Source organism: Anopheles nili, chromosome X, assembly GCF_943737925.1.
Source record: "Anopheles nili chromosome X, idAnoNiliSN_F5_01, whole genome shotgun sequence".
NCBI classification, from domain to species: Eukaryota; Metazoa; Arthropoda; class Insecta; order Diptera; family Culicidae; genus Anopheles; species Anopheles nili.
This window is the reverse complement of record NC_071293.1, coordinates 14,654,389-14,676,380: the sequence shown is the minus strand read 5'-3', so window position 1 is coordinate 14,676,380 and position 21,992 is coordinate 14,654,389.

Below are 21,992 nucleotides of genomic sequence, written 5' to 3'. Positions count from 1 at the left end.
CCTCCGACGAGATAGGGGGTTGGGGGAGAGGCCTTCCAAGCCACCCTCAATACAACCGCAACGAAAAGAAACCACGAAAATTCGTATTGGGACTTTTGGAAACGACCTACGCTACGAAAAAGGACTAACGATTGGAAACTTGGAACATGGAACTGCAGATCCCTCACAGCACCCGGAAGTACCCGCATTCTTGCGGACGAGGTGAGCACCCGCGGCTTCGGTGTAGTAGCACTTCAGGAGGTGCGTTGGAAAGGAGTTACAGAGCGCCCTATCGCAGCGATTGCATGATCTATCAAAGTGGTGGAGAAAAGCATGAGCTAGGTACGGCGTTCCTGGTCATAGGTGAGATGCGGAAGCGAGTGATCGGATGGTGGCCGATCAACGAAAGGATGTGCAGATTGAGGATCCGTGGGTGGTTCTTCAATCTGAGCATTATTAACGTGCACAGTCCACATCTTGGAAGCACCGATGATGATAAGGACAACTATTATACGCAGCTGGAGAGGAAGTACGACCGCTGCCCACAACACGACGTCAAGATTGTCATCGGTGATTTCAACGCTCAAGGTCAGACGGGAGGAGGCATTTAAACCTACAATAGGATTTTTCAGCGCCCACCAGCTGACGAACGACAATGGGCTTCGCCTTATAAACTTCGCCTCCTCCAAGCACATGACCATCCGCAGCACCTTCTTCCAACACGCACCTCGAATCAGCTACATCTGGAGATCACCACAGCAGACATATTCCCAGATTGACCACGTTCTCATTGATGGAAGGCACTTCTCGGACATTATCGACGTACGGACATACAGAGGAGCAAACGTCGACTCAGACCATTTCCTGGTTATGGTTAAGTTACGCCAGAAACTCAGCGTAGCCAATAGGCTACGATCCCAGCCCACCCCAAGGCTCAATACAGATCGGCTGAAGCAAGCTGATGTGACGAGAGACTTCGCGATCGCGCTGGGGGAAGCGCTGCCGGAGGACACCACCACCGAGGCGATGTCACTCAACGACCACTGGCGAATAGTGGAGCAAGCCATCAGCAGCACGGCCGAGCGAATAATTGGCCGCTTAACACGTAACCAGATGAAGGAATGGTTCGACGATGAGTGCAAACGAGCACTATCCGAGAAGAACCCCGCGCGCACCCGAATGCTCCAGCGCGAGACCCGGCAGAACGTGGAAAACTATAGACGACTGAGAAGGCAGCAGACCCGACTCTTCCAGGACAAGAAGCGCAGCTTTGTAGAATCGGACGAGCAACCGATGCAACAGCTCTCTCAGTCGGAGGAAACCCGCAAGTTCTACAGGATGTTGAAGGCTGTAAGACGCGGTTTTACTCCCATGATCGCGATGTGCCGTAACGTGGAAGGAGACATACTGTCGGACGAGTGGGAGGTGATTGACAGGTGGAAGTGCTTCTATAACGGACACCTTAACGGAGCAGAAGCAGTGGATACCGGACAAAGCGCAAGATGCAGAATTGCGCGGCTCTACGACAACGAACACATCCTTGGACGAAGTCGTCAGCGCCATCAAACAGTTGAAATGTAACAAGTCAGCTGGCAGCGATGGGCTGGTGGTCGAGCTGTTCAAGTTGGTACCGGAGAGGCTTGCCGTTAACATCCACTGGCTGATCAGAAGGATTTGGGACCAGGAAGAACTACCGCATGAGTGGAAACTGGGTGTCATACACCCAGTCTACAAAAAAGGCGACAGATTGAATTGTGCTAACTTCCGAGCAATCACAGTCCTGAATGCTGCCTATAAGATCCTGTCCCGAATACTTTTCTACAGACATGCGCCCCTTGCTAAAGATTTCGTTGGAAGCTACCAGGCTGGATTTTTTGGAGGCAAATCTACCACCGACCAAATCTTTACTCTACGGCAGATCCTCCAGAAATGCCGAGAGCACCAGATCCCTACGCACCACCTATTCATTGATTTCAAGGCGGCCTATGACACCATAGATCGGATGGAGCTATGGAACACCATGCAGCAGTACGGATTCTCTGGGAAGACTCACACCGGGGTCTGAGGCAAGGGGAAGGACTCTCCTGTTTACTGTTCAACATCGCTCTGGAAGGTGTCATGCGAAGCGCGGGCTTCTACATATGGGGTACGATTTTCTCCCGATATCTCCAATTCCTGGGCTTCGCGGATGACATTAACATCATCGGACGGACATCTGTGGCGGTATGCGAGGCGTTCACTCGACTACAACGCGAGGCCGCTAGGATTGGTTTGAGGATCAATGCGTCGAAGACCATGTACCTGCTTGCCGGTGGCTCTGATTGGGATAGAGCCCGACTTGGAAGCAGAGTAACAGTTGATGGTGACGATCTTGAGGTGGTAGAGGAGTTCTGCTACCTTGGTACGATAGTCACTTCGGACAATAATGTGAACAGCGAAATACGAAGGCGCATTGTTCAGGGAAATCGTGCCTACTATGAGCTCCATAAACTCCTGCGATTCAGAAGACTCCAGCAACACACGAAATGTACGATATATCGCACACTGATACACCCGGTTGTCCTCTATGGTCATGAGTCTTGGACGATATGGGCGGAGGACGCCAAAGCTCTCGCCATTTTCGAGCGGCGGGTGCTACGAACTGTCTTTGGCGGTATTTGTGAGCAGGGCGTGTGGAGAAGGAGAATGAACCACGAACTAGCTGAGCTGTATGGCGGAGCAGACATTCTAACGATCGCCAAGGCCGGAAGAATACGATGGCTGAGGCACGTGATGAGGATGCCTTACTCATGCCCCGCCAGCAAGGTGCTCGCCAGTGACCCGTTCGGCACGAGGCGCAGAGGAGCGCAGCGAGTTCGGTGGCTGGATCAAGTGGAGCAGGACCTGTCGGAGATTGGGTGCAGCCGGGGGTGGAGGAGAGCAGTCCTGGACCGAGTTTCCTGGAAACTGATTGGTAACCTGGCCAATGTCAGCACGACTTGCTCATCTATGAGCGGGCCGAGAAGAAGAAGATATATATATATAAATATATATATATATATATATATATATATATATATATATATATATATATATATATATATATATATATATATATATATATATAATATAATATATATATATATATATATATATTTATATATACATATATTTACACACATATATATATATATTATATATATATATATTTATATATATATATATATCTATATATATATATATATATATAATATATATATATATATATATATATATATATATATATTACATATATATATATATATATATATATATATATATAATATATATATTTATGTATATATATATAGATTATATATATATATATATATATATATATATATATATATATATATATATATATATATATATATATATATATATATATATATATATATATATGTATGTATATATATATATATATATATATATATATATATATCTAAATATATATATATACATATATATATATATATGTTCTGTTAATGGGTTAGGATCCGACGCCTCTAGAAGGCTACACAGGCTCTCCTTTCCAACTCCTATTCCGTCACGTCCCCGACGTGCAGAGCGGTAACATGTATCATCGTATATCTAAGCTTGGGTAAACGGGCTGGTTCCAACCCCTTGGGCGGATGGTGGCGCATGGCTAAACAGGAGGGGGGTGGGCAGCGCGGGTAACCGGGCTGTCTGAACGTCGGGGGGACAGCCAGACGCTAAACTTAACTGCTCCGAGGCCCTCCAGAGGTACTGGGGGCTCGAGCGCGGGGCCAGTCACCCTGCCTCGAGTAAACTTAGACTACGGAAAGCAATCAGGACATTCTGCGAACTGGACTCAACGGCAACCGACCCCTGCAACGCCCCCGGACATTGATAATGGGCTCATGGAACGTACGCACTCTGCACAGAGCCGGAGCCTTGAAGCAACTAGATGACGCCCTAGCCACACTGAACATGGACCTTGTAGCACTACAAGAAATACGATGGCTAGGGAATGGTGTGCTAAACAGACGTGGTGAAAAACGGTACCACTTGTACTACAGCTGCCACGACCGCCACCATATGCTCGGAACGGGTTTCGCCGTGGGTCCGCGGCTGAAATCCGAGGTCATCGACTTCAAGGCTATAGACGATAGGCTATGTACCCTGCGCATTCGAGGCAAATTCTTCAACATTTGCCTCATAAACGTTCACGCCGCTACCGAAGATAAAGACGAAGAGGAGAAGGACCGTTTCTACGGCCGCCTCGCAAAAATCATTGATAAGTGCCCTAAGCATGACCTCAAAATCATCTTGGGGGACTTCAATGCAAAAGTCGGTAGGGAGCCAATGTATCGCCAATACATTGGTGATCACAGTCTACATGAGCAACGACAATGGTAATAGATTGGTCCAACTTGCAGCAGCAAGTAATCTGGTTGTGGGAAGTACCAAGTTTGCGCGTCGGGACATCCACAAAGCTACTTGGGTGTCCCCAGATGGAGCCACCTCCAACCAGATCGACCACGTGCTGATAAGCCGCCGAAGACAGTCGAGCCTGTTAAACGTCAGAACCTATAGAGGAGCCAACATCGATTCCGATCACTATCTGGTTGGCTTAGTGATACGTTGCAGAATCGCCCGTCCCCGTGACAAAGGGGATGAGGAAAAAATGCAGGCCCGGCTCAACACGGACTCCCTAAAGGACGCTAAAGTCCAACAGGCATTCGAATCCGCTTTAGGTGAGTCTGTATTACCAGCAACTCCATACAACACTACGAGCGAACGGTGGAGCGCTCTAAAAACAAAGATATTGAACTGTGCAAAATCCACACTACCACCACGTCGGGGCAACACCAAATCTGGCTGGTTCGACGACGAATGTAGACTTGTGACGGAACGTAAGAACTGCGCATACCGAGCAATGCAGCAGCGGCATAGAACGCGGGCATGCGCAGAGAATTACATACGGCTCAGACGAGAAGAAAAAAGAGTACACCGCACCAAGAAACATCAGTGGGAAGAACAACGAGTGCAGGAGCTCCAAGGAATCAGAGTGCGATACGGCCCAGGAAAAAAGTTTTACCAAGAGATAGCAGGTCATCGAAAAACCTTTATACCTAAGGTGACCTGTTGTCGAAATAAGGATGGAAATCTGGTCAGCTACCAGCCAGAGGTCCTCTCGCGATGGGCTCAGTATTTTGATGAATTACTAAATGATCAGTTCAACGAACAGCTAGAGGCTCCACTAGCGGATGATGTCATGCTACTGCCACCTAGCATGGACGAAACCCGAAAAGCAATCCGTCGGTTGAAGAATAATAAAGCACCCGGCACCGACGGAATATCAGCCGAACTGATCAAAAACGGAGGTGCAGCACTTGAACGCGAAATTCATCAAATAATTACTGAGGTGTGGGATAGCGAATCGATACCTTGTGATTGGAATCTTGGTATCATCTATCCCATATACAAGAAAGGAGACAGGCTACAGTGCAGCAATTACAGGGGTATTACGGTGTTGAATACCGCCTATAAGATCTTCTCCTTAGTCTTGCAAGAGAGACTTGTCCCATTCGTAGAAGAGATAGTGGGAAACTATCAGAGGGGATTCCGAAAAGGAAAATCAACCGCTGACCAGATCTTCACCATGCGGCAGATCTTGGAGAAGATGGCGGAGCAACAGCTCCAATCTTTCCATCTCTTCATAGACTTCAAAGCCGCATACGACAGCATAGCCAGGGTAAAACTTTACGACGCAATGAGCTCTTTTGGAATCCCGGCCAAGCTTACCAGGCTTGTTAAAATGACCATGACCAACGTCACATGCCAGGTGATGGTGGATGGAAAACTCTCAAGGCCCTTTGCTACCACCAAGGGTCTGCGCCAGGGCGATGGGCTTGCCTGTCTCCTTTTCAACCTGGCGCTAGAGAGGGCCATCCGAGACTCAGGAGTGGAAACCTCGGGGACCATCTTCTACAAGTCAATCCAGATTCTGGCATACGCTGATGACATAGACATCATTGGTTTGCGGCTCTCCTATGTAGCAGAGGCTTACAAACGGATTGAGCAGGCGGCTGAGAACCTCGGTTTGGAGATTAACGAGGCAAAAACCAAAATGATGGTGGCACCGTCAGCGGCCCTGCTAACAAATACTAATGCGAGTCTACGCAGGGGTGACGTACAGATAGGTGAGCGAACCTTTGAAGTCGTCCAAAACTTCACCTATCTTGGGTCAAAAGTCAGCACCAACAGTAACATAGAAGTTGAATTACGCGCAAGGGTGCTGGCAGCCAACCGGTCATACTACAGCCTGAGGAAACTTCTCCACTCAAAATACCTGTCGCGACGGCTGAAGCTGGAACTATATAAAACACTCATAGTTCCAGTACTCACATACGCCTCTGAGACATGGACCTTGTCCAAAGCTGACGAAACCCTCTTAGCCGCGTTCGAGAGGAAGATGCTCAGAAGGATTTTTGGCCCCGTATGTGTGGAAGGACAATGGAGGAGCCGATACAATGACGAGCTCTACGAACTGTACGATAGCCTCACTGTCGTGCAGCGAATTAGACTCGCCAAGCTCCGGTGGGCTGGTCATGTCATTAGAATGGCACCGGACGACCCAGCCCGTAAAGTCCTTTTAGGCTGCCCACATGGACAGAGGAGGCGTGGTAGGCCCAAACTGAGATGGAGTGATGGCGTGGATGCGTCCGCCAAAAAGGCCGGGATCAACGATTGGCAGACGACGGCGCTCGACCGCGAGCGGTTCCGGTTTCTTCTGGAGCAGGCCAAGACCGCCAAGCGGTTGTAGCGCCTGATAAGTAAGTAAGTAAGTAACACAATAGTGTGCAAGTGCAAAGCGAATATTGTTTGTTTTGATTTGGTTAGAATCGTGACGTTATTTCGCTACATTATGAATTTTCATCCCAAATCGTTCGTTGGATGTTATAACCGCATAATATTATAATTTCGAATGATTTTAATGTATTTTTTTATAACCTAGAAAAAAACTGAAATTGGATATGAATCTAAAAACTGCCCTAATGAGCCGATTGAGGTTAGGTTGCGTCATTCTGCCGGATTCGGATAATTGAAACGCTGTTAAATTGAAAAAAACGATCAAAAAGTTCTTGGCAAATTTTAACATTCCTAAAAATATAATCATGAAATATAATTTAATAAAATACAATAAATAAATATGATCATTGCAGGTGAGAATTCATTTTGTGACTTCAGTTGTAAAACTGTAGAGTGTAGATAAGGTTTAATAGATTAAAAACAGTTTTATGCACGACGATTCGATTCAATAATATCATTTGTATTTTTACCGTTAATTGTCGTGTGATTTAATGGTAAAAATAGCTTTTTTTCAAAAATGAAAGCATATATTGTTCTATCGGCTATCTGGATTGCGTAAATTCAAAATGTTCGCACTATGAGCGAAATGATGTATCTACACTCTACAGTTACACAACTGAAATCATAAAATGAATATTCATCTGCAATGATTATTTTTAAACATTGTATTATATTAATTATATTTCATGATTAAATTTTTAAGAATGTTAAAATATGCCAAGAACTTGTTGATCTTTTTATCAATTTAACAGCGTTTCAATTATTCGAAACCGGCAGAACGACGCAACCTAGCCTCAATGGTCTCATTAGGGCAGTTTTTATTACCATATCCATTTTTAGTTTTTTTTCTAGGTTATAAAAAAATACATTAAAATCATTCGAAATTATAATATTATGCGGTTATAATATTCAACGAACGATTTGCGATAAAAATTCATAATGTAGCGAAATAACGTCACGATTCTAACCAAATCAAAACAAACAATGTTCGCTTTGAACTTGTACACTATTGTGTACCATCCTGTAATTTGGTCACATTTTACGCAATGTATTTCACCAAAATTAATTTCGTACCTACGAAGTACGCTAAAAAGCAACCTATTTAAAAAAATACGTTTGTATTATTTAAAAATATCAAAACAATGCATCCTAATCTCAATCGTCTTATAATGCAATTTTTTATCTTCACACCCATTCTAGATTTATTCTTTAATGGAATAAAAAATACATCAAAATCATTCCAAATTAACATACTATGCAATCATAACATAAAACGAACGGTTAGCGACGAAAATCCATCACGTAGCTAGATGTGTTTATTCAAACAAAATCGAACAAATTATTTTTACTTGAAACGGTCAAATTGAATCATGTGTATTTGAATAAATGATCTATAACATATTTGATCTAGTTAAAAACAAAAAATATCGGCTAAATGCTGTCAAAGTATGAAATTGCATACTATGTAGGCGCCAATTTCCTTAGAAACCAACCCACGCTGTCGGACGAGGGCTTAAATACATTTTTACCGTGTTTTCTAATCAGTTGTCAAAATAATCTTTTGTCGATTCGAATTTCCATTTTGATATTCAGATCACAAGTCAACTTACGTAATGAAAATAAATAATCGTAGGAAATTTATATAAATAAATTAAATAAAAACAATAATGCACGAGCCACACGCGCAGACAAGAATTTAAATCGCTTTAAATGGCCTTACCTTTCGCTATCATTTGTATCACGTTGATCACGATCATGCGAATGTGAATGTGAGTGTATCGGATCAGCACTCTCGTAAATGCCTTCTTCATCCTGATGCAAATGAGTGTGAGACGAATGGTGAGATGAATGACCGGCATGTGACGAATGCCCATGAGCATGTCCATGGTGCGTATGATGTGCATATGAATGAGGTGAATGAGGCGCATGGGATTGATGACTTGAATGTCGTACATTTGTGGGATGCCGAAAGCGATTTGTACCAGTCCCACTCCCACTGCCACCACCTACAGCAACAATACCCGCTCCAACACTGCCACCACCACTTGCACCACCATATGAGAAACGGCTCTCATCATCTGACCGTGGAGGTCGACAGCGGCTACTATACGGTGGCAAAATAGTGGCAGTTTTTTGTAACTGCGTTAGCTGCTGATTTGAGCTGTGGATAATACAAAAAAAAAACATACAATAAAAATTAAGATTAAAACAACTGCAATTGTATTGTAGAATTGTAGAAAAAAAGTATTTAAGCCCTCGTCACACCACATTGACTGGTTTCTGCGGAAATTAGTACCATATTGTATGCAACAAAAAATCAAGACGGCATTTTACAGAGGAACAGGCGAAAGTTTTGTTTTGAAATTAAGCAAACATACTATAGTTAATTTATTCGAGTTCGTAACCCCCCTCACCATTTTTTGACAGGCCCTAAAAATTTTACCCAAGGATTGGTGACACGTGTACACACATGGGTTAGCTCAACGGTGTTTTGTTTACTTTTTTTCCACTAGTAAATAAAATCGGGGAAAAAGTATTTAAGCCCTCGTCCGACAGCATGGGTTGGTGTCTGAAGAAATTAGCATTGACAGCACTTAGATTGACGGCATTTTGCCGATATTTTTTTGTTTTCAACTAGATCAAACATGCTATAGATCATTTATTCAAATACACATTATTCAATTTGACCGTTCAAAGTCAAAATTAAGTGGGTTGAGGGGGGGGAGGGTTGTTGAATGTGTGGAGTTGTTGGTTGGGGGGGGGGGGTTGATATTATGCATAAACCTGCCTCCCACACCACCAATCAGGTTGTTGGAAGGGTTTGGTGGAGGGGGGTGGTTGGATGGGTGAGTGGGTTGTTGAGTGGGCGGAGGGGTTGATATTGTGCATAAAGACCCCCCCCCCCCCCCCCAACTAACAACTCCACACATTCAACTTTACTTTCATTCACATTCAATTTTTACTTGAAACGGTCAAATTGAATAATGTGTATTTGAATAAATGATCTATAACATGTGCGATCCAGTTAAAAAAAAAATATCGGCTAAATGCTGTCAATCTAAGTGCTGTCAATGCTAAATTCCTCAGACACCAACCCATGCTCTCGGACGAGGGCTAAGAATACAGTATTACCTAGAAAAGTAGAAACTTTATTACTCGAATCAATTTATGTACTGATTTCTTTGTTTTAGCAAGTCGTATGATTATATTTACTAGTGGAATAAAAGTAAACAAGACACCTGTGAGCAAACCCATTCTTTTATACATGTCACCAATCCATGGGTCCAATATTCAGGGGCCTGTCAAAAATAGAGGGAGGTATATATTGAGATTTTACCTAACAGTTTTTGTTATTGATGAATAAATAAAAATGGGTGCGAAACTAAAAAAATGCCATAGTAAGACGATTGCGGCTACGTTGCTTTGTTTTGCTAGTTTTGGATAGTTGAAGAATATAAAAACGTATTTAACACCTTGAATGCCGCGTCACCTACAAAATGGGTAGTGATAAATATTCTAGAATGCTATGTAACCCATTTTTGGGTGACGGAAAAATCACTTGCTTTTAAAGTGCAATTTTTGATTTATTAGAGCAGCTGTATTTCATAAAAAGTCACATTTATGGCTGAAAGAGAAATACACATAAACGTAAAAAAATGCCAAAAATTCAACACAAATGAAGAACGTGAACAATTGAGACCGGTGCAACCGTTGCTTACACATAAAAGCGAGAAACGCTTGAATCGTGGCATTCTGAGAAATTTCTAAAAAACGCTTAGCACTGAAGGTGTTAAGCTCTCGTCACACAGCATTGCACGTTTTGCAATTCCCGGGTTAAAAAATAAAAGACAAAGCAGAGGATGTAGTACAATAGTTTATCTTTTATATTATTACAAAATAAGCTGCCACGCCGCATCGTAATGATATTTTTCTGAGCGTTATAGGGTCAACGACTAAAACCACTCGTTTTTAATGTATTATTCGGCATGAGATATGAGACTTCTGATGGTAAAAAAAGCAAAATTTCGTTGAATATGGACCGTTTTTGACAAAGTTTATTGAATAACATCACTAGTAGAACAACGCAAGAGTGTGATTTGATAGATCAAGAAGAGATTTTATGTATCATGGAGGTTTTCCATCCCCAATTTTCGGTACCTTATTCAGGTTTTTTTTCAGGTGACAAGCATTTGGACGCCAAGAAACAATTTATACATGTTTGTAATATCAGTGTCATTTTTGTATGTCATATAAAACTAGTAATGGTTATAGCTCCGGTCTATAAAGCTGAAACGGAGATAAATTCCTTGTCAAAAAAAGAAAGTTTTTCAAATGGATCGAGTACAATAGTAAGTTGTAATGATATTAATTCAGTTCTAGGAAATTTGAGTAAAAGTGTTGAACCATATTGTAATATTACCAGACACTTATAGTATTGCAATGATATAATCGCAACAAGATTCCTATTTGTATCGCAGGCTGATGTTATTTCCAGTTTATGTTTTTGGATTTTTTTCAATTTTCATGTAACGCTATTCGTTTTCTTACTACTATATTATTTGCATTATTTTGTGCAATTGTTATGCAAACACGATTACGATTAAGCTCAAAAAGTTGGTGGTTTGACAAAATATTTGATGAAAAAATTGGTGCAATAATAGATAGAAAAACTTTCATGGGACATAAAATCCTTATTTGATCTATCAAAACACACTCTCGTGTTGTCTTACTAGCGTTTTTTTACAATTAATTTTGTCAAAAAGGTCCATATTCAAAGAAATTTAGCTTAAATTACCTTCAAATGTTTCATTCATAATGACACACCACCACCTCAAAACCACCCGATTTGGTTGTTAAGCCCTGTAGCGCGGTTCAAAATAAAAATCATTATCTTTTATTTGCCGCTCCTTGATGCAGCTTATTTATAATAAAATGAAATAGAAATAATTGTACTACAACCTGTACTCTGACATTTTACGATGACATTTAAAACTTTATAAAACAAATCATTATTTTACAAGGGTTTTTTTAAACGAATGCATTTTCTGATGATGTGATCTTTGAAAATTACATTGAACTTAATTGATTGAAAAATGTAAATTGAATTTTCTTTCCAAACCAGGAAGTTTTCAAAGTTCATAATTGTTAGTTTAAGAGAAAAAAAAAGATTTAAATTAGTATAAAAAAGTTGAATTTTGTTCAATTTTTCCACATATTTTTGTTTTTGACCGGCTGTTTTTCCGACAACATAGGACTAATATCCATAATAATTTGATGTTACCTAATTTTAACACTCTAGTTTTAAAAAAATAAATATTTTCCAAAAACCTCAAATTTGGTTTTGACGTTTATCCTAGCGATTGCCCACTGTGTCACATGTTGGTTTCTGGGAAAATTAACGCCTTATATGGCAGCCTCTATTTTTATATTTATCCGAGTGTACGTTTTGCAATTCATTTTACTGAGCACATATTGTTTTATTTGGCAGTTCAAAGCAAAAAATATTTGTTTTCATTGCATGTTAATCAAAACGTAATTTCCGTTCGTACCCAACGATCTCACTCTATCTACTGTCTGTTTTATATTCTCTTTTCACTCATCAGCCTTCATGACCACTGTCTCTCCACCTCTCGCTACCTTTTCAACCATAACCGAGAAAAATCCACCGTCTAAGCTATCGTTTCACTCCTCAAGCAACGGTGGAACTCACAAAATGTATGGGATGCTCAAAATTTCGACTCGTCGAACAGCCTTGTCAAACATCTCATCGGAAATATAACATTTCCGATTCTTGCTTTATAAGTCACTCGAAAATTCTCTCACGTCAGTTGAGAACCGGCTGTCAAGGTGATCCGATGCACGTCGTCCGGTGCAAAAAAAAATACCTTATAAAATTCTATGCTCCGCCTACCGATTTCGAGTAGGGTCGTTGCATTATTTCAATGTTCTTCATTTTCGGTTCCTTCGCATTTTGGGTTCTTTCCCCCCCCCCCCTCTCCCGCCGGCTGTACTGTCCCACATGCTTTGTCGATCCAGAACAGGTACCGTCCGTTGCTACGTGCGCTGGTGCTAGGTATGGAAGGGCAAATTTAATTTGTTAGTTTGAAAGGGGATGTTGAGACTTGGAAGAATACAGGGAACCGATGTCGATATGGTTGGTCGGGCTGGCGATGGGTCTTCAGCGTCGATGGGTTGAGCAATCTGGCTTCTTCAACTTTAAGGGGTATGCATTGCCTTTTGATGTACGTGTGGGCCAAGACCGATGGCGGCGATGCATACGTCCAAAAATAGATCCGGAGTGGGGATGGATTACAACGTATGTGAACACATGATGTACGAATGCTTCCATGCAATACGCATATCTCACGCGGTGATTGTAAATCGGGTGTAGATTCATATGGTAGATTGCATGCATCGTCTGCACCGGTGATAGGAAACAAGGGTGTTATTTTGTTTACTATCGTTTCATTGATACAAACCAAGGGAGTTAGATTAAGAATCCCAATGACGATATGGTTTTCGGTTTGCATTTCATACGTGTTTTGGTCTATGCCGCTGGTAAACTATCATGCTCGTACCGTAATCATTGTCCACATGCGATCGCTGATCATAAAACATTAGATCACATATGGATTAGCAGTAGCAATTGCACTGGTACCGTCAACGTGGGCGAAAAAGGTAAGGGCAACCCAAACGCAGGTAGAGCGGCCTGCGTGGGTCGAACCCTAAATAAACAAAGGGTTCACCCTACGACGGCGCACAGCCGAATCAAAGAGGGCAACGCAAATGGCTTGCGAGAGCCAAACTGTGGGTTTATTCTCTCGAGGTGTTATTACGCTCAGGTAAAATGCTCGTCGAATGGAGGGGGGAAACCGCGGTCCATGTGCTAAACAAAACGGCATGCTATAAATCTTGTGCAGCGGTCTCGCTCGTGTTTTGACTGAATGGGACGCATAATTCTTTTGCATGAGCCAGAATGATCGGCATGCTTGAACCTTTTTCTAAGTCGAAGAAATGAAAACCCTTCGATTGTGTGACAAGGTCGTGTATGAAAACTCCATGTATCAGACGAGTTAAAATGCGCTCGAATCGGAAAGCGTCTTAGCTTACGCCCGAATGTTTGTTGGGTCTTTGCTGTCGCTTCCACTCACTGCCTCTTCTCTACTTCACCAAAAAGTGAGCTTACTCAAAGTCCGGTGCCATTGAGTGTCGCATGGCGTTCACTCTATCTCTTATTTGAATGCGCACTGGGACTCTCTTTTTTGAAACGATCAGCTGTGTGATCTGGGTTTTGGTCCGTCGAGTTATGAAGAAAATCACAATATTCAGATATAATTTCTACTGAATGGCACGTATGGTGTTCGAAATACAGTATACAAGCATGGAAATATACAATTTCTGCATAAAATACAACGTAACAAGGTTCACAAATAAGCACATATATAAAAATTTCCATATGCTCAAACTGGACATACCCAACATCAATAAACCATTTCATCATAACTCGGTGTAGGATACTTCCGATAGAGATATCAGCAACGGTTAGAACAAAGAACCATCCGTTTGTCTGTTAACGATGATGGTAGATATGCTACTAAAATGAATCAGTATTTCATGAAAGCATACTAATACGAGGATGAGCACGAAGAAAACTTCGGCTATCTGGACCATGTAATAGACTCAATTTTTTTTTTGACGGACTTTAATGTTGGGTATTATTGATTAACTACTCCCTAGCACTCCATTTAAATGTTTGGTGACCGAATACTGCTATAATATTGAGGAATCGGGAGCATTTGTTTATTTGTTTGAATGAGCTCTTCAGTTGTATTACATCTCAACACAAATGCTGTAATGGTTCTTTTGGCAACGAAGTGGAAACGAATTTTTGAGATATTTAGCATAGAATATTGTCTAATTTTATGTCTAAGCTGTATATCCTGGTATCAAATTCTGATAATTGTTGTACTACCCCAGATAATCGTATGCGATTTACTGCATCTGTATGACTGCATCTGTAAGCATCAAACAGATGTTACAGGTTACATGATTCCAGCTTAGATGACGGCGCCTGAGCAAATTATGTGAAAATGTTTTGTATGTTGGGAATGAAAGATCCAACTAACCATTGAAAGTCTGCCTGCGTCTATTAAGGCGTCGTTAGTGTTAATATGGAGAGGTTACTGGAATAATTTACAATATTGTATTGCTTTGTACCTATTCAATGATCCTAAATTTCAGATAAAATGACGCATAACAATTTGACTGTTATCGGTACATTAAAACCTGGCTAGAAACGGTGCCTATAGACATATTTTCTATAGACGAACAGGTTTTGCGAGGACTGGTGCACCGAAATCGTAAGTTCGTATTAATCTAATCATTGCATGTATTTCACAGCAAGCGCGAGAAGAAAACACAGAACGAACGTATGAGAATGAATGTGTGTAAAAGCGGTAGAGAGAAAATAGATCGGTAGCAGTACCGCAAAAGAAAGAGCACTTTCCAGTGAGTGAACAACAACAGCGAATGAATCTGCATTAGCCAGAGAAATGAACTCGCGTAAAGCTCTTTTATTTTGGTGATTATTTTTTACAAAGCTCCTAAGTGAAAGGAGCTTTATCGCCGAGAACGTCTGTATTGGGGCTTGATTTTTGACTCGAAAGCAAGCCGAGTTTTGTTAGAGCCGCAAGCCGAAAAATCGCGTGGCTGTCAACATGGATTTTGTCTCTTTCTACTCTACATCTACTGATGTTCTAAACATTCTTTCATGGCGCGTGTCCACCTATCGGGCAGATTGAATGAGTTGCCCATCGGACCAGCTGTTAACATATCAATTGTCAAAAAATGTATGGAGTTCGCTTTCTGGTTTGGTTCGAAAAATGGACACGCAAAACTAACGTAGTGCTCATTGCACTCGTTTGTATATTTAGTTGTTCTATTTAAAAACAAATCTAAAAATTTCAATTAAATATCTCGTTTTGCTTTGAAATAATAGTGTTATTGTAAATACAGACTCGTTCAAAACTGTTTACATTTTGTTTCTTTGGTCGCTCATTCTCATTCACTCAATAATAGTCGCTCATTCTTCTAGCTTGGTCCAAATGGTGGACACGCGCGATAAGCAACTAAATTGAATAGAGAAAACTACATAATTTATTTTTTTAAACAATGCATCGAGACAATGAAGTGCAGAAATAACGAATATGTTCAGCTTTCAGCTAGCTCTGTTGGCAGGGTAGTAGCAATACTACACTGATACGGGAATGGATCCGAAGCTTCTAGAAAGATAACATAGGCTGTCCATTCCCTACACATTCCCAATACGTCCACGACATACAGAGCGGTAACATGTCTCTCCGAATATCTTAGCTTGGGTATACGGGGAAACCCAACCCCTTGGGAGGATGGGTGATATGGCTGAATTGGGGGGAGGGAGAGATACCAGCGTCTGTTCTCCATGTCAGGGGCGGCTGGTTCTCTCTTTTGTCCTGGCTTCACACGGGACTTTAAACAGCTGTGAAGCGTCGGTCCTCCGACGAGATAGGGGGTTGGGGGAGAGGCCTTCCAAGCCACCCTCAATACAACCGCAACGAAAAGAAACAACGAAAATTCGTATTGGGACTTTTGGAAACGACCTACGCTACGAAAAAGGACTAACGATTGGAAACTTGGAACATGGAACTGCAGATCCCTCACAGCACCCGGAAGTACCCGCATTCTTGCGGACGAGGTGAGCACCCGCGGCTTCGGAGTAGTAGCACTTCAGGAGGTGCGTTGGAAAGGAGTTACAGAGCGCCCTATCGCAGCGATTGCATGATCTACCAAAGTGGTGGGGAAAAGCATGAGCTAGGTACAGCGTTCCTGGTCATAGGTGAGATGCGGAAGCGAGTGATCGGATGGTGGCCGATCAACGAAAGGATGTGCAGATTGAGGATCCGTGGGTGGTTCTTCAATCTGAGCATTATTAACGTGCACAGTCCACATCTTGGAAGCACCGATGATGATAAGGACAACTTTTATACGCAGCTGGAGAGGAAGTACGACCGCTGCCCACAACACGACGTCAAGATTGTCATCGGTGATTTCAACGCTCAGGTCAGACGGGAGGAGGCATTTAAACCTACAATAGGATTTTTCAGCGCCCACCAGCTGACGAACGACAATGGGCTTCGCCTTATAAACTTCGCCTCCTCCAAGCACATGACCATCCGCAGCACCTTCTTCCAACACGCACCTCGATTCAGCTACACCTGGAGATCACCACAGCAGACATATTCCCAGATTGACCAAGTTCTCATTGATGGAAGGCACTTCTCGGACATTATCGACGTACGGACATACAGAGGAGCAAACGTCGTCTCAGACCATTTCCTGGTTATGGTTAAATTACGCCAGAAACTCAGCGTAGCCAATAAGCTACGATCCCAGCCCACCCCAAGGCTCAATACAGATCGGCTGAAGCAAGCTGATGTGACGAGAGACTTCGCAATCGCGCTGGGGGAAGCGCTGCCGGAGGATACCACCACCGAGGCGATGTCACTCAACGACCACTGGCGAATAGTGGAGCAAGCCATCAGCAGCACGGCCGAGCGAATAATTGGCCGCTTAACACGTAACCAGATGAAGGAATGGTTCGATGATGAGTGCAGACGAGCACTATCCGAGAAGAACCCCGCGCGCACCCGAATGCTCCAGCGCGAGACCCGGCAGAACGTGGAAAACTATAGACGACTGAGAAGGCAGCAGACCCGACTCTTCCAGGACAAGAAGCGCAGCTTTGAAGAATCGGACGAGCAACTGAGTAACTGACGAGCAACAGCTCTCTCAGTCGGAGGAAACCCGCAAGTTCTACAGGATGTTGAAGACGGCAAGAAGCGGTTTTACTCCTACGATCGCGATGTGCCGTAACGTGGAAGGAGACATACTGTCGGACGAGCGGGAGGTGATTGACAGGTGGAAGTGTTTCTATGACGGACACCTTAACGGAGCAGAAGCAGTGGATACCGGACAAAGCGCAAGATGCAGAATTGCGCGGCTCTACGACAACGAACACATCCTTGGACGAAGTCGTCAGCGCCATCAAACAGTTGAAATGTAACAAGTCAGCTGGCAGCAATGGGCTGGTGGTCGAGCTGTTCAAGTTGGTACCGGAGAGGCTTGCCGTTAACATGCACTGGCTGATCAGAAGGATTTGGGACCAGGAAGAACTACCGCATGAGTGGAAACTGGGTGTCATACACCCAGTCTACAAAAAAGGCGACAGATTGAACTGTGCTAACTTCCGATCCATTACAGTCCTGAATGCTGCCTATAAGATCCTGTCCCGAATACTTTTCTACAGACATGCGCCCCTTGCTAAAGATTTCGTTGGAAGCTACCAGGCTGGATTTTTTGGAGGCAAATCCACCACCGACCAAATCTTTACTCTACGGCAGATCCTCCAGAAATGCCGAGAACACCAGATCCCTACGCACCACTTATTTATTGATTTCAAGGCGGCCTATGACACCATAGATCGGATGGAGCTATGGAACACCATGCAGCAGTACGGATTCCCTGGGAAGCTGGTACGGCTGTTAAGGGCCACCTTGGATGGGGTACAGTGCAAGGTGCGAGTGTCGAACATGCTTTCGGAGCCGTTCGACTCACACCGGGGTCTGAGGCAAGGGGACGACCTCTCCTGTTTACTGTTTAACATCGCTCTGGAAGGTGTCATGCGAAGCGCGGGCTTCTACATATGGGGCACGATTTTCTCCCGATATCTCCAATTCCTGGGCTTCGCGGATGACATTAACATCATCGGACGGACATCTGTGGCGGTATGCGAGGCGTTCACTCGACTACAACGCGAGGCCGCTAGGATTGGTTTGAGGATCAATGCGTCGAAGACCATGTACCTGCTTGCCGGTGGCTCTGATTGGGATAGAGCCCGACTTGGAAGCAGAGTAACAGTTGATGGTGACGATCTTGAGGTGGTAGAGGAGTTCTGCTACCTTGGTACGATAGTCACTTCGGACAATAATGTGAACAGCGAAATACGAAGGCGCATTGTTCAGGGAAATCGTGCCTACTATGAGCTCCATAAACTCCTGCGATTCAGAAGACTCCAGCAACACACGAAATGTACGATATATCGCACACTGATACGCCCGGTAGTCCTCTATGGTCATGAGTCTTGGACGATATGGGCGGAGGACGCCAAAGCTCTCGCCATTTTCGAGCGGCGGGTGCTACGAACTGTCTTTGGCGGTATTTGTGAGCAGGGCGTGTGGAGCAGGAGAATGAACCACGAACTAGCTGAGCTGTATAGCGGAGCAGACATTCTAACGATCGCCAAGGCCGGAAGAGTACGATGGCTGAGGCACGTGATGAGGATGCCTTACTCATGCCCCGCCAGCAAGGTGCTCGCCAGTGACCCGTTCGGCACGAGGCGCAGAGGAGCGCAGCGAGTTCGGTGGCTGGATCAAGTGGAGCAGGACCTGTCGGAGATTGGGTGCAGCCGGGGGTGGAGGAGAGCAGTCCTGGACCGAGTTTCCTGGAAACTGATTGGTAACCTGGCCATGTCAGCACGACGTGCACAACTATGAGCGAGCCAAGAATATATATATATATATATATATATATATATATATATATATATATATATATATATATATATATATATATATATATATATAAATATATATATATATAAATTTATACACATATATATATATATATATATATATATATATATATATATATATATATATATATATATATATATATATATATATATATATATATATATATATATATATATATATATATATATATATATATATATATATAAATATATATATATATATATATATATATATATATATATATATATATATATATACACATATATGTATATATATATATATATATATATATATATATATATATATATATATATATATATATATATATATATATATATATATTTATGTATATATATATATATATATATATATATATATATATATATATATATATATATGTATATATATATATATATATATATATATATATATATATATATATATATATATATATATATATATATATATATATATATATATATATATATATATATGCCTATGTACGCGCGGGGTTTCCAATGATACGATTTGCACCAAACTTGATATATAGGTGTATGATGGTCTCGAATTCAGGCATTTGATGTTTTTTATTGTTTTAGAGCCCCTCCAAAGTGGGGCTCTCATGCAACCCCAATGCACGAATATTCATTCAAAAATACAAATGATGCCCGATTTGGTTCAAATTTGGTGCATGAACGTTTCATTAGTAATAACTAATATTCACAAAATTTCAGCTTTCTCAATGGGAGACAAAGGGGGGCTTCTATACAAGCCCCCCCATCAAAAAGTGCGTATTAGTCGCTTAAAATTATAGATGTTGCCCGATTTGGCTGAAATTTTGTGCATAGACGTTTCATTACTTGAAACTAATACTGGCGAAATTTCAGCCTCCTCAATGAAGAACACAGGGGGAATCCCATATAATGCCACCCCCCCCCCCCCCCCTTTCCCCCACAAAGTGTGAATATTATTCGCTTAAAACTGTAAATGATGTCTAATTCGGCTGAAATTTGGCAAACATGTTTCTTTTTTCATTCGGCAAAAGTATTCAAACCTTCACCCACTCGCGCGAGGTAAAAATGGTGGCTCCCATACAACTCCCTATGATGGGGAAGGGGGGAATAATGGGGCGTCTAACAAATCTATAATAATTACTAAAAAATACAAACAACCACCGATATGACTGAAATTTGTGGTGTATATCTCTTTTTAATTTCGTTAGAAGAATCTGAAAAACGTAAGCATTTCCTTTAAGGAAGAAAGGGGGGCTCACAAACAACCCTCCATCAAACAGGCTATACGATTCACGTAGAACTATAAAACACAGATCTGGCCGAAATTTAGCACACATGCTTCTATTATATTTTGGAGAAGAATAAAAAATTTCATGCACCACAGTCCAAACAGGGGGGCTTCCATACAACCACATGTCGAAAAGTCTATTATATTCGTTTAAAAAAACAAATGAGGATCCAAATATCCGCAATTCGGCAAACATGTTTTTTTTTTACTTTTTAAAGCAGAAACTAAAGCTTCAATTACCCCGAAGAAAAAACGGGCATCTTCTATACCTCTCACTACCCCTATTATGTAACAATTTGTAGGTCTGTTAATGGCTGTACAAAACTCAAAAGATCACGAATTTGTCTGAACATGATTTATAAATCTGTTTGTAAAAAGCCAAACCGTCCTGCTCCCTACAAGGTTGAAAAGAAGAGGTAATTGAAAATCGTTGAAAATATAAATGACATCAGATTTGACCTAAATATTGCGCATGCATTTCTTAAAACTCTCTATACAATATGTGATAAAGTAAAAGTTTCCCGGTTTGGCATTTCTTTTCATCATAAAATATCACTTTGAAGTACATATGTCGTCGAAATTAATTAAAATTTTATCATTTAATATAAAGACTATTAAAATTTCAATTCTTCAAGCGGATAACCAAATGGTTGTCACTCTCCCTCTACATAAACGGAAATTCATTAAAAAATGCATATGGCTTCCAATTCGATTGAAACACGCTACAAATGCTTCTTCCTATTCATAACGCGACCAAGATTCGTTTACGCCAGTGGGAAGCAAAAGGAGGTTTCAAAAGAACCTCCTTTCTGTATTACCAAGAAAATAATTCGGTCATAGCAATAAAGCTTGGTTCGAACGATTTTATGTGAGGATGATTCTTTCCACACAAAATTTTACAAACAAGAGCTCCCATACGATCTCTTCCTATTAGAGTATTAGAAAATATGGTCATGCAAAGCAACCATTGCTGATTTAAATGCAATGAGGCAAATTCTTAAAAATGTCCATATTTACTGGAAAAGCAGAATGGGGACGTTGCAGCTCTCCCGGTTGGAGACAAATTGATGGGAGGGCATACAATACCTGTTCGGAATATTGAAACTAAAATGTCCTCAGTAAAAAATATCGTCTAATTTAACAACAACTTTTCATGTACGCCTCAACACAGTCTATGCATCAAGTAGCAAAGTATCATATTCTGCAATGCGGAAATGTGAGGTTGCA